Source organism: Salmo salar, chromosome 13 (assembly GCF_965601325.2).
Source record: "Salmo salar chromosome 13, fSalSal1, whole genome shotgun sequence".
NCBI lineage: Eukaryota > Metazoa > Chordata > Actinopteri > Salmoniformes > Salmonidae > Salmo > Salmo salar.
In genome coordinates, this window is record NC_138303.1 from 65,274,373 (window position 1) to 65,293,307 (window position 18,935).

Below are 18,935 nucleotides of genomic sequence, written 5' to 3' on the forward strand. Positions count from 1 at the left end.
TGCCCATTGTAGGACCTGGTAATCTGAACGGGTTGCCAGGGGCAAATTTTTTTAATGTTTTTTTATGCCTTTAGGAGGGTGCAAGGGGTCCATGGCTGGGTAGGGAGCACCCCCACCTGTGCCCATCCATAGAGGGCACCCCTGATCATTTTGGACGTTTTTCAACGAGTCTCACTTCTCTCTCATTGCACCAAATTCTTACTTCCTATGAGTTTCGATGATCAAACATGACAAATAGACCTTCTAGGTTGATTCAGGGCTTAACATAGTGATATATATATATCATTTGGTCAAATGTCATTTGGACATTTCTAATGCCATTTGGGCATGGTTCACTGACTTTTGGGTTCGGAAGCCAACTTCCTATGATCATATATGGTAAATGGACATAACATCCTGATTTGGTACTTTCAATACTTATGTATGGCATTTGGACATTTCTTATGCCATGTGGCCATGGTTCACTGACTTTTGGGTTCGGAAGCCGACTTCCTATAATCATATATTGCAAATGGACAAAACATAGGCCTTATGGACAAACTCAATAAAATAATACAAAATTATGTTCATACGGTTATTACATATGTATAATTGGCAAAAAGAAAATAAAAAATAAATAAAAAAACGATCCAAAAAGCACTTTTTTAGAGGTTTTAAAAATGTACAACTTTTTTGAGATTTTCAAAATTTGACCCTTGGGTCTTGACTTTGTGACCATTTGCCATATTTGGGATTTTTGGTTTATAACACTTGGCATTTGCCATGTTCCACTTGCCATATGGTTTGGACAAACTGCCGTCCATTTGAGTGGTATTTACAATTGTGCATATGGTTCGCTCAATGGCGATAAGTTGCCATTAATTTTGGTCCATTTCATGGGGGTCTTCCCGTACCCCTGAGATAGGCCAGCTGCAAAGTCAAAATTGGCAGGTTAGGATTAGGCATTAGGGTTAGCAGTGTGGATAAGGTTAGGGTTTACGGTTAGTGTTAGATTTAAAATCAGATATATTACTTTGTGGCTGTGCCAGCTAGTGACCAATCTGCGGAACTGCCTCCAGAACAAAAAAACGCTAACCTGCATATTTTCAGGTTTATAATATCACCAAAGTTGCCATTGAACTCTCAAAATGTAACCCTATACAACCATTACCAATTATCACTCATTTTGAGAAATAAAGCTCACACACGAGATGCAAGTCTCATCACTTCACAATATAAACTTTCTCCATTTTAAAAATCCCACTGGGCACACCACTTCATTTCAACGTGGAAATGTGGGTAATATTTGGTTGAGATGTTGATCAATGAGATTTCAAACTTTATTCACTCACTCAAAAAGACAGCCAGAAGTTGAATTCCCAATGTGTTATCACTATGCTTTCAACCATCTAAAAGCACAACCAAATTAAAAGTACTTAGTGCAAGTGATCAATGTTGTTCATGATTCTGTACAGATTATTACAGCAATTGTGAAGATCTCCACAGACCTGCAATCTTTGCATGCTATCTTGAACATGCACACTTTCTATGATTACATAAGAAGACATTTATAGTTACAGTAGGCTAACCTCAATATGGCCATGGATGTGTTACTCATTTTAAGGTTGAATAAATACAGTTACATTAGTTAACTTTAGAATATTTACTGTATTACAAAAATATTATTTAATTGTGTTTGGTTGACAACGCAACTAAATATCAACATTTTAAGGATATCTAATACTTGGATAGTTTCATATGAGCCACTGACTTAATCCAATTCTTTAACTTTTATTTTTGGTTTCGTTGGAACGTGAATCCAACATATAATTTCTTAACTTGTCGACAAGTTAATAGGCTATTTACTGTATTGCAAAAGTGATATTGAATTGTGTTTGGTTGTAAACAAATTCCAGTTTGTCTACAAATGAATAATTTATATGTTGGATTCACGTCTCCATCTCAACCAAGAATCAAAGTTAAAGAATAGGACTAAATCAAATCAAACTTTATTTAAAGTGCATTTAAAGTCTGATTTGATTTGATTTAGTGATATTCTTTAAATTAGATTATTGGTTGAGATTATAATTAGCCTTTTTTGTCGATTTCACGTTGAATTCACGTTAGTTGACAACTCAACCAAATGTAAATCAAAACTAGAAGTTGAACTGACGCCTGTGCCCAGTGGGCTATTAGTCAGCCAAGAACAAGCAGGAGCTTACAGAGCCAAATGCTACACCTTATTTCAGTTAAAGTGGTAATCAGCAGTTGAAACAATATCAAAGCTGCTCCCTGCCCCCGTTTCGGTAAAAAGCTGTGGGATGGGGCTGGAGAAATGCAACCACTCTCAAATTCATGGACAGAGGTATGGATGCAAGGACTGACTATCCATGTCCTCAGAATTATAATTTTAATGAAGCTATTAGCCATAAAACTGAGGAGTAAGGAAAAGAGGGAGGAAAAGAAAGGGAGAGGGAGATGGATGGATGGATGGATGGATGGAAAGAGAATACTCTGAGGTCTACACACTTTAAGTTGCTAAGCATTAATACATTTGTCATGGGCTTTTAGAAATTGAACTTTGCTTCTTGGCAAAGTAGTGAGCTGCAGCAGTCAGAGCTGGCAGCCACTCTCTTTCAGAGGTCAGTCTCCCCTGAGCAAGGCCTCTCCCTGAGAGCTTCTCCTGGATTTCTAAGCTCTTCTTAAAATGTTACTGGCCCTCCTCTTTGAGTGCATCCATCACTTAATCTTGCTCTTCAGGTAATGGAACCCTCAGTAAACACTACGAGCTAAGTGACTGGTGCGCCGCGTCGTTGTTCTGAATAAGTAAATTTGTTGTGAAGTTTTGTTGTACCCCACTTCACTCTCCTTGTGACAGTAGAATTTAATGCTCTGTAACAATGTTACCTACCAGGCTTTGATTTGATCTGTTTACTGATGTGCAATATGACATGAAAAGTCTGGATGAAGGGACTTGAAATTAGATCTGAGAGATCATGTACACACACACACATACACAGTTCAAGCCAGTAGCTTACAGGTAATTATATGGATAAGAGGTTTGATGTTATTTTAATGTTGCCATCTGGCAGATTCCAAAGACTTCAGGAGAGCGTTTGTAAATACCACTGGACAGCCTTGTGGGCTCAACATATGTGCAGGTGTCAAGAGTAATCTTTGTGTATATGTAAATAATCTGAATTCAAGAGGCGCCATGCTTAAGCATAGCAACCAATTTACCTTTTATTGTTTACCACATCCAGCAAGACAAATTGTACATTTGTGACCCACCGCCTCGATTCGGTCTTATGTAGCAACATTTTAAATGGTGATTTTACATTGGATAAAAGTAGAGGCTCAGAGCTACAAAATTGTATATCATACACTGCAGTTGATGAACAATGGGAAAGTAATTCTGCTTTGAAAGTTGATAAAGTTATAACCCCACTCTTGAATATTTTGGTACACCAACTGGAGAGCTCTTCTTTGTCTACACCTATTCAGCATTGTTCACACCCTCTTAAGCCTTAGCCCCACCCATCTCTTTAAGAATTCACATTTGAGTCCATGTACTAAACAGAGGTAGTGTAGTAAACAACCAAAGATTTCAAGACTAAAAGTGGTGAAAGTAGTAGCCTAAAATAAGGAAAAACTCCAAGTAAAAATACACTATATAGTCCTTGGCCTATATCCTAATCTGACTTTCAAAGTGTCCAGATAAAAATATTGTATTTCTATTTCATAATTATTAGATTATGCTTACCCAGACACTTGTCTAAATTGATGTGAAAGAAATGCTATTACCACCCTCCAGCCACATCTAGCTAAGTGTCACTGTTGTCTGGACGTGTACACATGTTCATAAAATACAATAGATGGCCGTAATCACCCCCAGACACACCTGGCTAACTTGATGGATCATGTAATCATTCTCTTGCAAAGTGAAGTATTTTGTTTAGACATGTAGCTAGCTAGCTAAACAATGAACCATAATCCCAACCCATAGCTATAGTACAAATGGATTGTCATAGTTAGCCACTATGCATGAAATGCTGGAGTATGAATCTGCAGGTAGCTAAAGCTAATCAAATAGGTTCAATGTTAGCTAGCTAGCTAACATTAGGCTATAACTAGCAATGCAAATGGATTTCTGAGATACAAATAATATGACTACACAGATCATAACTTTAGCTAGCGAGCCAGCAAGCTAATGTTCACTAGCTAGCGAAATGTACACTTTAACTTCCAATGACTGACAAAATATAATATTGTATCCAAGAGTTTCCCGTATCCCATGATTTTTGTGCGAATTATGGGCGTTATATTCCCGGTTCGAAGTGTTGGATTCGGGGTAAACTTTGAACATTGATATACTAAAGACATGATAGATCAGAAGCATTCTATATAAAGGAATGAAAGAGACTGGTTTTTATGTCAGAAGTTAATGGTTCTCTGTAGAATGACAGAGTGGCTGTGGAATATGCTGGGTGGATGGGAGGGAGTCACGGGAGTGCGATAGTTTCTGGTCAGGAGGTCAGGAGGTCAGGTCAGATCCCCTGATGGGAGTAATAATGGTTTATTATCCTATTACCCTCTTCCTGTCGAACCATAAGATGTAAGGATTGGAGAGAAGGAGGAGTGTCTAAAGTGGAGTATATATACTTGTGGTGGTGGGAAGATTTGTCATCTGAATCCAGCTGTATCGACCCTTTGGGAAGAATTAAACTTGGTTAAGCTTCTCTAGTGTCCGTGAGTTTATACTCTGAAAAATTAGAACCTAACAGACAATGGTTTTCTTCATTCATTCATGAAGAGCTTGCCAAACTAATAATGATGTGGGAACACAACCCGACGGAGATCAGAAAGGATAATATTAGCCTACCTTTACCCTTCGTAATTGATGGTTGGGAAGATGACATGAAGAAGTGGCCTCATATCACGTACGGTAGCATATTTGCTTACTTTGTCGAATCCGTAGCTTGCGATGGTAAGGCGATGAGCAACTTCAAGTTCGGAGGCGTGCCAATACCTACACAGTAACAAAGTTGGTCATGTGTTATTGAAGGATGTTGGAGACAACCTTGTCTACCTAAAAGCAGACATAGAGCCGAGTCAGAGAATGCACGCATCTCATCACAAGTCGTGGGTACTAGCATCAATGACAGGTGTCACACAGACAGCGGGTTGCTCATGTATTGCAGGGCCAGGACGCTCTTGTAGTCATGCTGCAGTTATTCTGTGGAAGGTCAGTAAAATAACGACCAAAAATGACATGAAAGTGCAGGACAAAGGGTACTCCAGGAAAGGTTTGGGAAACACTGGGTTAGATAATAACAAAACAATATTTTCTTCAATGTAGGTTGAGATTGCAGTCAGGCAAGGCGAAACAGGAATGGCATGCACTGATGTACAAAGGAAGTAGAACTCAGGTGTGAGGAAGAATGTAGGGCTGAGGAAGGCGAAACATATTAATTTTAAACACCACAGACCCCACCACACATATCCAGGCCCATCAATGTCATCACAGGATGATTCCACAACCTCCCCTCAACTTTTTAGGAACCATGCAGAGTTCACAAGCCACATCAACTCCTCAGTAATGGCCCCACTATTTCGACTCCAGACAAATGGTCTTCTTCAGCTAAGTTATAGCAGATTTAGATAGCAGCAGCAAGGCAGGCCCAAGCCAACATGATTCAGCCCACACTGTGTCACACTGAACACAGCACAACACTAACCTGTAGGAAGTGCACAATGTTTTATGAGGCCTACATCAAATTATCCCCCATACAAACAGCTACATTGATGGAAGAAACAAAGCTCAAAGCGCTTCACAGCTATGGCATGATGCTAGGAAGCTGCGTCTAACAGCCAGCACAGCGAAATGAGTCCCCAAACCAAACACCACAGATCCCCAAAAATGTGTAAATGAGCATTTGTACCCAACCTTCACTGGCAATACAGCAACAAAGCATGGCAAAGAAAATGAGGTCAATGTCATCACACTCCTGGAGAGCAGAGGGCATGTTGTGGAGAACAGAGGCCTGGTGGTGTACCCTGACCATCCTTAGTTGGGAGCCAGCCCAGATGGGATCCTTGATGCAACACAGCTCCTTGAGATCAAGTGCCCCTTCAAGAGTTCCACATCTCTGACAGAATTTCTGATCGGCCAAATGGTGACATCAAAAGCTTGGATGATGGACAGTACCTAATTCGTCCAAACGGAAAAGATGGATACTACCTTCAGGTGGGTAAAAATGTTTTCAAGAAAATAGATTATTAGCTGTATTATTACAAGTATTGAACATTGTATTGTAAACTCATTCTAATCAGAATTGTGTGGCAATGTGCTTTCTTATTCCTTCTTTCAGACACATGTGAACATGATGTGCCTGGGCCCACAGAGCTGCAAACTGGTCGTCTGGACACCAAGCGAGCACATTCCATTTGATAAAGACTACACAGATGCGCATGTGCAACAGCTGCAGAAGTTCTACTTTTTACACATGCTACCTAGGTTGGCTGATGATTTTGCTGAAAAGAAGATAGATCTCTGCCCAATGTACCTGGAGCTCTTTAAGTAAATGGGAGTGAGCAGTAGATTGAATATGCTGGGCGTACACAATTCAATTTGTTTGAGCATGCACTTACTTCATGAAGTACTGTTTTAATAAATATATATATTAAATAATACATAAGATACTAATATATTACATAATCCATTTATTAAGAGATATACCTACACAAACACAGTGTAATTTCAAAGTCAATTTGTCATAGGAAATAACCAGTTAAAATAGACAAGCTGGTACAGGCAGTTGTGTGAGCTGACAAAACAATGATTTTGTCACATCCTGACCAGTAAAGGGGCTGTTTGTTATTGTAGTTTGGTCAGGGCGTGGCAGGGGGTGTTTGTTTAGGGTGTTTCGGGGTTGTTTGGGTTATCTTCTATGTTAGTGTATTTCTATGTTATTTCTAGTTGGTCTATTTCTATGTAGTGTTTATTGGGTTGACCTTCAATTGGAGGCAGCTGCTTCTCGTTGCCTCTGATTGAAGGTCCTATTTATAGGGGTGTTTGTTCTATTGGGGTTTGTGGGTAGTTATTTCCTGGTATAGTGTTTGTTACACCTGACGGGACTGTTTGGAGTCGTTTGTTTTTGTATACGTGTTTATTTTGTTTTTCCTTCTTCAAAATAAAAAGAAGATGAGTATACATTTGTGTTTTGGTCCACTCCTTACGACAATCGTGACAGATTTAAAACAAATACAGCTAACAGTCGGAATAGAATAATGTTACAAATGTTTTGCAGTTCATTAATAGGAATAAAGTGATGTACATTTTTGGAATACATAAACAATCAGCGCATGTTGTTAGTCATGTTGATTGTGTTAGACATTGTGTCTATTTGCTAGAAATAAAATCTCCTCTCAGATTTACAAGAGCTGCCCACATAAGTATGTCATCAATTTTTGGGACCAAACTAATAGGCACAGTTTGTGAGAGAATCTTGTACACCTTAAGACGCCTTATTGCTCGTTCCACATTGCTCGTTCCACATGAATACGGACATTACGACAATGCGTCGTGTGCGAGTGACCTGCTCATTTGTCAACTGGGCATTGCTTGTGTGTAAATGCTGGTAAGACCAAGCGTACATTCCGTTCCTCTAGCAAGTCCCAAATTGTGAAGCCACAGTCCCCCATCACCTCATCTCCAGCATGCAATTGTTCGAGAAACCCTGAGTTCTGTGTTATGAACCTATCGCTACATCTCCCACCATAAGCCTCTGAAATAAACAAAACCATTCCTGATGGCGCAGTTGCAACTAGATATTTTACAGTATTCCTGGCATAGTTCTTGAGTCCAGATTTTTAGCCTTCTGCAAAACACTTTCTTTGCAGTCAATAACACAAGTTGCGTTTGAAAAATGATCCAGAAAAACCTGTGGCATAGTAACATTTATCGTCTCACGAGGCAGCCATTGAATGAGATCCTTGGTGTGCTCAGGAATGACATCTATCCAGAATTTCAATGTTTTATTGACCTGACCGGGTGACCTTTTGAAGCGTCTTGCTAACAAAGTTCTGTCTAAGTTTCTTTAGTGTCAACAGAATTTGGTCTACAACCGGCATTGTTGATGATGTGGGGGCAAAAGCTAGTAAGCAAGACACAAGAGTGTTGAATTCTAGCAGTGGAATTCCTGTGTACAGCAGACAGTCGGCATCATCTTTCAGTGTAACATCTGCAACAGACAGTGACCTCTAAGGGACTGGTGCAGTTGTCATGCCACATGTGATGATAGGTCCTTTGGAGTAGCTGTGGTCCTCCATTGCTGGGTCTGACCACTGTGTTTGGGCATCATGGAAGGCCTTTGAAATAGGACCTGCCTCATCAGAAACTAATTTCTCGGCATTGTCCACAGCATCCATTATCTCTGCCAGTCATGGCTAGCGGGAAGGTTCCTGACTTTTTCTTTGGCTAAACCAACTAGGCTCGTAATTTAACAATTGTATTTGTATTTACAGATGGCATACAAGTTTTTTATTAAGGCACATGAAGGTCCACATGTTCCAGAAGGCATTTCTGCCCCAATTTTTTTAATAACATTTTAATAATAATATATATATATTTTTAAATTTAAAATAAAATGCCTCTCCTGTGTAGTAGTGACATGCGACATACATCTTGCATCTTGAAACGGGTCACATTTTTGATTGGACCCCATTTGATTTAGAAGAGGTGCCTAGAGATTGGCTATAAAGAAAGAGAGTGAACAAAATAACAAACTACCGGTACTGTAAACACAACTGAAATGACAATACACGTAGAGCAATATTCTACAATACATTTTGCGTGTTCAAAGACCTCTCAAATGTTTGCCCTCCTCACAACGACGTTTGCCAGAGTAATCAACTGCAACCCCCTATGGTGCTATTCATTCATCTAGATGTAATCACCAGAGAGCAAACATAATCTTGTGCCACTGAACACATTGAGATTGAAGAGTTGTATTCACAGCTACAGCCAACTGTGCATCACAAATGGAACCCTATTCCATATAGTGCACTACTTTTGACCAGAGCCATGGTCAAAAGTGGTGGACTACATAGGGAATAGGGTGCCATTTGAGACACAACTTTAATGAAAATACCTCTGTTCTGTCTAGACCAATGTCAAACAGTACTTCGCTTTACCTCTGCCATTAATAATGCTTCCATTCCAGTATAGCTGGGTCCATGGGACTTGGTCATAGGCTGATGAATTTGTCATCACTCAACAACAAAAAATGTAAATTAATGTACTTTGACTCAGGAGAGGCAGGCTTTATACATTTCACCTTTATAATATGATCTCATTCAGGGAGACTCACAATTGACTAGGACAACGGTGTAGTGCAGCTCTCTTCTCCTACAGTACTTCGTTGCTGGCACTACACTTACACACCCCAGTACTCTCCTTGTACACAGGTGTAAACATTAATTTTCACCAAATCTAACTGCCTGTAGCTCAGGCCCTGAAGCAAGGATATGCATACTCTTGGTACCATTTGAAAGGAAATACTTTGACGTTTGTGGAAATGTGAAAGGAATATAGAATATACCACAATAGATCTGGTAAAAGATAATACAAAGAAAAAAAAACGTTATTTTGTATTTTTTCTGTACCATCATCTTTGAAATGCAAGAGAAAGGTCATAATGTATTATTTCAGCCCAGGTTCAATTTAGATTTTGGCCACTAAATGGCAGCAGTGTATGTGCAAAGTTTTAAAAGAATCCACTGAAACATTGCATTTCTGTTCAAAATGTTGTATCAAGACTGCCCAAATGTGCCTAATTTGTTCATTAACCTCTCTAGAGTAGGGGGCAGTATTTGCACGGCCGGATAAAAAACGTACCCGATTTAAATGACAATATAATATTTTACCAATGTTTTCTAATTTTAATTATTTAATTTGTGGTGCTGACTTGACTGCCGGTTATTGGAGGGAAACGATTTCCTGAACATCAACTCCATAGTAAACCGCTGTTTTTGGATATAAATATGAACTTGATAGAACTAAAAATGCATTCATTGTCTAACATAATGTCCTAGGAGTGTCATCTGATGGAGATTGTTAAAGGTTAGTGCATCATTTTAGCTGGTTTTATGGTTTTGGTGACGCCTGTCTTTGAATTGACAAAACATTACACACAGCTATTGTCAATGTACTCTCCTAACATAATCTAACTTTATGCTTTCGCCGTAAAACCTTTTTGAAATCGGACAACGTGATTAAGGAGATGTTTATCTTTCAAAGGGTGTAAGATAGTTGTATGTTTGAAAAATTTGAATTTTAACATTTATTTGGTTTCAAATTTGCCGCTCTTGAAATGCACCTGCTGTTGATAGGGTGCACCACGGGTGGCACGCTAGCGTCCCACATAGCCCCAAGAAGTTAATCTGGTTATTACTACTGCCCAGAAACTAGAATATGAATATAATTGTTTGATTTGAATAGAAAACAACCTAAAGTTTCTAAAACTGTTTGAATGGTGTCTGTGAGTATAACAGAACTCATATGGCAGGCAAAAACCTGAGAAGATTCTGAACAGGAAGTGCCCTCTCTGACCATTTCTTGGCCTTCTACACTCTCTTTATTGAAAACTGAGGATCTCTGCTGTAACGTGACACTTCCTACGGCTCCCATAGGCTCTCAGAAGGCGGCAGAACGTTGAATGATGACTTTGCAGGCCATGGCTGAAAAACACTAGCGCATTTCGTATTTGGTCGATCTGAGAACAATGAGACGGGCGTGCGCATGCACGTGAAGATTCCATTTTAGATTTTCAGTCTTTGAACGAAAACAGGGTTTCCCGGTCGGAATATTATCGCTTTTTTACGAGAAAAAATGCATAAAAATTTATTTTAAACAGCGGTTGACATGCTTCGAAGTACGGTAATGGAATATTTAGAAATCTTTTGTCACGATACGCGCCGGGCGCGTCACCCTTCGTTACCCTTCGGATAGTGTCTTGAACGCACGAACAAAACAGAGGATATTTGAACATAACTATGGATTATTTTGAACCAAACCAACATTTGTTATTGAAGTAGAAGTCCTGGGAGTGCATTCTGACGAAGAACAGCAAAAGTAGTCAAATTTTTCTTATAGTAAATCTGAGTTTGGTGAGTGCCAAACTTGGTGGGTGTCAAAATAGCTAACCCGTGATGACGAGCTATCTACTCAGAATATTGCAAAATGTGCTTTTGCCGAAAAGCTATTTTAAAATCGGACATAGCGATTGCATAAAGGAGTTCTGTATCTATAATTCTATAATTGTTATGTTTTTTGTGAACGTTTATCGTGAGTAATTTAGTAAATTCACCGGAAGTTTGCGGTGGCTATGCTAGTTCTGAACGTCACATGCTAATGTAAAAAGCTGTTTTTTTATATAAATATGAACTTGATTGAACAAAACATGCATGTATTGTATAACATAATGTCCTAGGAGTGTCATCTGATGAAGATAATCAAAGGTTAGTGCTGCATTTAGCTGTGGTTTGGGTTTATGTGACATTATATGCTATCTTTAAAAATGGGTGTCTGATTATTTCTGGCTGGGTACTCTGCTGACATGATCTAATGTTTTGCTTTCGTTGTAAAGCCTTTTTGAAATCGGACAGTGTGGTTAGATTAATGAGAGTCTTGTCTAATTACTCATGATAAACGTTCACAAAATACATAACAATTATTTAAAGAATTAAAGATACAGAACTCCTTTATGCAATCGCGGTGTCAGATTTTAAAATAGCTTTTCGGCGAAAGCACATTTTGGAATATTCTGAGTACATAGCTCGGCCATCACGGCTAGATATTTTGACACCCACCAAGTTTGGGGCTCACTAAACTCAGAATTACTATTAGAAAAATTGGATTACCTTTGCTTTTCTTCGTCAGAATGCACTCCCTGGACTTCTACTTCAACAACAAATCTTGTTTTGGTTCAAAATAATCCATAGTTATATTCAAATAGCTCCGTTTTGTTTGTGCGTTCAGGTCACTATCTGAAGGGTGACGCGGGAGCGCATTTCGTGACAAATAAATTCAAAATATTCCATTACCGTACTTCGAAGCATGTCAAACGCTGTTTAAAATCAATTTTTACACAATTTTTCTCGTAAAATAGCGATAATATTCCAACCGGGCAACGTTGTATTCATTCAAAGGCTGAAAGAAAAAAATGGAGTAGTCTCGTGCACGCGCATCTCCAGTCTCACTGTCCCTAGGCTGACCACTTACAAACAGAGACAGCAGACACCCCATTCCACTTTCTGGCGGCTTTAGAGAGCCAATGGAAGCCTTAGAAAATGTCACGTTACAGCACAGATGCTGTATTTTCGATAGAGATGCAACAGAAGGACAACAAATTGTCAGAATCGGACAGTGTGGTTAGATTAATGAGAGTCTTGTCTAATTACTCATAATTACTTCATGTATGGAATCTTCTCAGGTTTTGCCCTGCCATATGAGTTCTGTTATACTCATAGACACCATTCAAACAGTTTTAGAAACTTTAGAGTGTTTTCTATCCGAATCTACTAATTATCTGCATTTTCTAGTTTCTGGGCAGGAGTAGTAACCAGATTAAACCAGGTACGTTTTTTATCCGGCCGTGAAAATACTGCCACCTATCCCAAAGAAGTTAAGAGAAGGAGTGCAACTCTCACTCTCTTGAAGACGGAAGGAACATAGCCAGCGGTCAAGGATGAGTTGATGAGCGAGGTGAGTTAAGGGAGAAGGTCTCCGGAAATGGTCTGGATAAGAGAGGAGGGGATCGGGTCAAGCGGGCAGGTTGTTGGGTGGCCGGCCGTCACAAGTCGCAAGATTTCATCTGGAGAGAGAGGGGAGAAAGAGGTCAAAGCATAGGGTAGAGCAATGTGAGCAGGACCAGCGGTGTCGTTTGACTTAACCTGTTAGGGCTAGGGGGCAGTATTGACACGGCTGGATAAAAAACATACCCGATTTAATCTGGTTACCACTCCTACCCAGTAACTAGAATATGCATATACTTATTACATATGGATAGAAAAACACCCTAAATTTTCTAAAACTGTTTGAATGGTGTCTGTGAGTATAACAGAACTCAAATGGCAGGTCAAAACCTGAGAGATTCCTTTACAGGAAGTGGCCTGTCTGACCATTTCTTGAACTTCTTTTCCATCTCTATCATTTACTAAGGATCTCTGCTCTAACGTGACACTTCCCACGTCGTCCATAGGCGCTCAGAGCCCGGGAAAAAACAGAATGTCGTCATTCCAGCCCCAGGCTGAAACACATTATCGCCTTTCTCAAGTGGCCGATCAAGGGACACTGGGCTTATGCGCGTGACCCGACCGCCCCCGCCTTTGGGATTTTTTCCTCTGTTTGCCGAAAAGGAGATTCCCTGTCGGAATATTATCACTTTTCTACGAGAAAAAAGGCGTAAAAATTGATTTTAAACAGCGGTTGACATGCTTCGAAGTACGGTAATGGAATATTTAGAATTTTATTGTCACGAATTGCGCCATGCGCGCGACACTTCTTTACTATTTCGGATAGTGCCTGGAACGCACGAACAAAACGCCGCTATTCGGATATAACAATGGATTATTTTGGACCAAACCAACATTTGTTATTGAAGTAGCAGTCCTGGGTGTGCATTCTGACGAAGACAACAAAAGGTAATCAAACTTTTATAATAGTAAATATGATTATGGTGAGTGCTAAACTTGCCGGGTGTCTAAATAGCGAGCTCGTGATGCCTGGGCTATGTACTTAGAATATTGCAAAATGTGCTTTCACCAAAAAGCTATTTTAAAATCGGACATATCGAGTGCATAGGGAGGTCTGTATCTATAATTCTTAAAATAATTGTTATGCTTTTTGTGAAAGTTTATCGTGAGTAATTTAGTAAAATGTTAGCGAATTCCCCGGAAGTTTGCTAGTTCTGAACGTCACATGCTAATGTAAAAAGCTGGTTTTTGATATAAATATGAACTTGATTGAACAAAACATGCATGTATTGTATAACATAATGTCCTAGGGTTGTCATCTGATGAAGATCATCAAAGGTGAGTGCTGCATTTAGCTCTCTTCTGGGTTTTGGTGACATTATATGCTGGCTTGAAAAATGGGTGTCTGATTATTTCTGGCTTGGTACTCTGCTGACATAATCTAATGTTTTGCTTTCGTTGTAAAGCCTTTTTGAAATCGGACAGTGTGGTTAGATTAACCTGTTATGGCTAGGGGGCAGTATTTTCACGGCTGGATAAAAAACGTACCCGATTTAATCTGGTTACCACTCCTACCCAGTAACTAGAATACGCATATACTTATTACATATGGATAGAAAACACCCTAAAGTTTCTAAAACTGTTTGAATGGTGTCTGTGAGTATAACAGAACTCATTTGGCAGGCAAAAACCTGACAAGGTTTCAGGCAGGAAGTGGCCTGTCTGACAAGGTGTCGTTCTTCTTGTCTCTGTTTATTGAAGAGTCAGGATCTTAGCTGTCCCGTGACACTTCCTACGGCTGCCATAGGGTCTCAGAAGGCGGTAAAAAGCTGAATCGTGGCTTTGCAGGCTCTGGCTGAAACAAAGTAGCGCGTTTGGGTAGTGGCTGGTTACAGTACTCTGAGACTCAGGCTCGTGCCCGCGTCGACCGAAAGCTCTGTTTACTTTCCTGTTTAGCTAAAAGGAGATTCCCGCAAGCGTCCCACCTAGCCCATAGAGGTTAACAAATGAGGATCGGAGGAGGATTCAGGAGGGAGGAGAAGGTGGCAAAGAGATTCCTAGGATTAGAGGCAGATGCTTGGAATTTAGAGTGGTAGAAAGTGGCTTTAGCAGCAGAAACAGAGGAAGAAAATGTGGAGAGGAGGGAGTGAAAAGATGTCAGGACCGCAGGGAGGCTAGTTTTCCTCCATTTCCGCTCGGCTGCCTGGAGCCCTGTTCTATGATCTCGCAATGAGTCGTCAAGCTACGGAGCAGGAGGGGAGGACCGAGCCGGCCGGGAGGATAGGGGACATAGAGAGTCAAAGGATGCAGAAAGGGAGGAGAGAAGGGTTGAGGAGGCAGAATCAGGAGACTGGTTGGAGAAGGATTGAGCAGAGGGAAGAGATGATAGGATGGAAGAGGAGAGAGTAGCATGAGAGAGAGAGCGAAGGTTGCGACGGCGCAATACCATCTGAGTAGGGTCAGAGTGAGTAGTGTTGGAGGAGAGCGAGAGGGAAAAGGATACAAGGTAGTGATCGGAGACTTGGAGGGGAGTTGCAGTGAGATTAGTAGAAGAACAGCATCTAGTAAAGATGAGGTCAAACATATTGCCTGCCTTGTGAGTAGGGGGGGACGGTGAGAGGGTGAGGTCAAAAGAGGAGAGGAGTGGAAAGAAGGAGGCAGAGAGAAATTAGTCAAAGGTAGACGTAAGGAGGTTAAAGTCACCCAGAATTGTGAGGGGTGAGCCATCCTCAGGAAGGGAACTTATCAAGGCGTCAAGCTCATTGATGAACTCTCCAAGGGAACCTGGAGGGCGATAAATGATAAGGATGTTAACCTCTATGGGCTAGGTGGGACGCTTGCAACTCAGGCCAATGGTGATATTAAAGCAGTTACAGAGTTTAATGGCTGTGATAGGATAACTGAGGATGGATCAACAACATTATAGTTACTTCACAATACTAACCTAAATGAGTTAGTGAAAAGAACAAAGCCTGTACAGAATAAAAAAATATTCCAAAACATGCATCCTGTTTGCAACAAGGCACTAAAGTAATACTGTAAAAAATGTGGCAAAGCAATTAACTTTTTGTTGTGAATACAACGTGTTATGCACAGATGCAGACTGTCAAATGTTTTGGTATAGTCTTTATCTTCTTCACCTTGTGTGGAGATTTAAAGTTCTAACCATTTTCGGCCGTGTAGCCATAGCTACAAGTTTTCTGGTTTTAGAGTTTCAACCATTTCAACATTTAGCTCATGCTTCACTTCTGCTGGTCCGTTAATCCTTAGCGAGTCCTCTTAAGCACTCTGGTCAAAAAGGGTGGTTCCATCACACTGACACACTCTTCTGACCTCATTCGGGGCGTGGCTTCGTTTTCATGTCCATTACACATTAACTATGATCTCGTTAGAAAACTAAAATCACATTCCAATCTTAACCTCTCTGGGCTAGGCGGGACGAACACGAAAACCCAGAAGACAGCTAAATGCAGCACTCACCTTTGATGATCTTCATCAGATGACAACCCTAGGACATTATGTTATACAATACATGCATGTTTTGTTCAATCAAGTTCATATTTATATCAAAAACCAGCTTTTTACATTAGCATGTGACGTTCAGAACTAGCATACCCCCCGCAAACTTCCGGGGAATTCGCTAACATTTTACTAAATTACTCACGATAAACGTTCACAAAAAGCATAACAATTATTTTAAGAATTATAGATACAGACCTCCTCTATGCACTCGATATGTCCGATTTTAAAATAGCTTTTTGGTGAAAGCACATTTTGCAATATTCTAAGTACATAGCCCAGGCATCACGGGCTCGCTATTTAGACACCCGGCAAGTTTAGCACTCACCATAATCATATTTACTATTATAAAAGTTTGATTACCTTTTGTTGTCTTCGTCAGAATGCACACCCAGGACTGCTACTTCAATAACAAATGTTGGTTTGGTCCAAAATAATCCATCGTTATATCCGAATAGCGGCGTTTTGTTCGTGCGTTCCAGACACTATCCGAAATGGTAAAGAAGTGTCGCGCGCATGGCGCAATTCGTGACAATAAAATTCTAAATATTCCATTACCGTACTTCGAAGCATGTCAACCGCTGTTTAAAATCAATTTTTACGACACTTTTCTCGTAGAAAAGCGATAATATTCCGACAGGGAATCTCCTTTTCGGCAAACAGAGGAAAAAATCCCAAAGGCGGGGGTGGTCGGGGTCACGCGCATAAGCCAGTGTCTCTTGATCGGCCACTTGAGAAAGGCGATAATGTGTTTCAGCCTGGGGCTGGAATGACGACATTCTGTTTTTTCCCGGGCTCTGAGAGCCTATGGACGACGTGGGAAGTGTCACGTTAGAGCAGAGATCCTTAGTAAATGATAGAGATGGAAAAGAAGTTCAACAAATGGTCAGACAGGCCACTTCCTGTAAAGGAATCTCTCAGGTTTTGACCTGCCATTTGAGTTCTGTTATACTCACAGACACCATTCAAACAGTTTTAGAAAATGTAGGGTGTTTTCTATCCATATGTAATAAGTATATGCATATTCTAGTTACTGGGTAGGAGTGGTAACCAGATTAAATCGGGTATGTTTTTTATCCAGCCGTGTCAATGCTGCCCCCTAGCCCTAACAGGTTAAAATCAATTTTTACGCCATTTTTCTCGTAGAAAAGCGATAATATTCCGACAGGGAATCTCCTTTTCGGCAAACAGAGGAAAAAATCACAAAGGCGGGGGCGGTCGGGTCACGCGCATAAGCCCAGAGTCCCTTGATCGGCCACTTGAGAAAGGCGATAATGTGTTTCAGCCTGGGGCTGGAATGACGACATTCTGTTTTTTCCCGGGCTCTGAGCGCCTATGGATGACGTGGGAAGTGTCACGTTAGAGCAGAGATCCTTAGTAAAAGATAGAGATGGAAAAGAAGTTCAAGAAATGGTCAGACAGGCCACTTCCTGTAAAGGAATCTCTCAGGTTTTGACCTGCCATTTGAGTTCTGTTATACTCACAGACACCATTCAAACAGTTTTAGAAACTTTAGGGTGTTTTCTATCCATATGTAATAGGTATATGCATATTCTAGTTACTGGGTAGGAGTGGTAACCAGATTAAATCGGGTATGTTTTTTATCCAGCCGTGTCAATACTGCCCCCTAGCCCTAACAGGTTAAGCTTGAATGTGCTAGTGACTGTGACATCATGGAATTCAAAGGAGGAGATAGACAGATGGGTCAGGAGAGAAAGAGAGAATGTCCACTTGGGAGAGATGAGGATTCCAGTGCCACCACCCCGCTGACCAGATGCTCTCGGGGTATGCGAGAACACGTGGTCAGACGAGGAGAGAGCAGTAGGAGTAGTAGTGTTTTCTGTGGTAATCCATGTTTCCGTCAGCGCCAAGAAGTCGAGGGACTGGAGGGTAGCATAGGCTGAGATGAACTCTGCCTTGTTGGCCGCAGACCGGCAGTTCCAGAGGCTACCGGAGACCTGGAACTCCACGTGGGTCATGCGCGCTGGGACCACCAGGTTAGAGTGGCACCGGCCATGCGGTGTGAAGCGTTTGTGTGGCCTGTGCAGAGAGGAGAGAACAGGGATAGACAGACACATAGTTGACAGGCTACAGGAGAGGCTATGCTAATGCAAAGGTGATTGGAATGAAGATTAACTAAACAACTGGGGAAGCGAGAGGGCAGGGCCTCCCTCACTAACCATTCACTGAAACACTCAAATATAACTTTTCCAACTTCCACTTTAGAAATTATAATTGATGTAAACTACAGTGGTTCAATGTTTCCAGGAATAGGCTCAAACTTTGTTTATTCAGCTAGATAACTTGGTACAGTATTCTTCTGTGAAACCCACCCAGTGCACCGTGTCCTATGATGCTGTAGCTAACTAGCATGCTAGCATTCAATAACACACGGTTAGCACCAATACTTGGTTACAACAAACTACCAATGGATCATTCGTGTCCGTGTCTAGTCCCTTTCATAACGCAGAAGTAATTAAACGTTGGCTAGCTAACACAAAGTCAGTCCTGCTAGCTACACAAGGGGACTACACAACTCGAAAGTTCAGAAAGTTAAGCTTACGTTGCAAAAATCTTATTGACTAAAAATGATACAGTACTGCTAGCTGGTAGAGTTGGCTAGCTAGCAGTGGCTGCATTTACCTTTATCTTATATCTTTGATATATAGACAACTATGTAG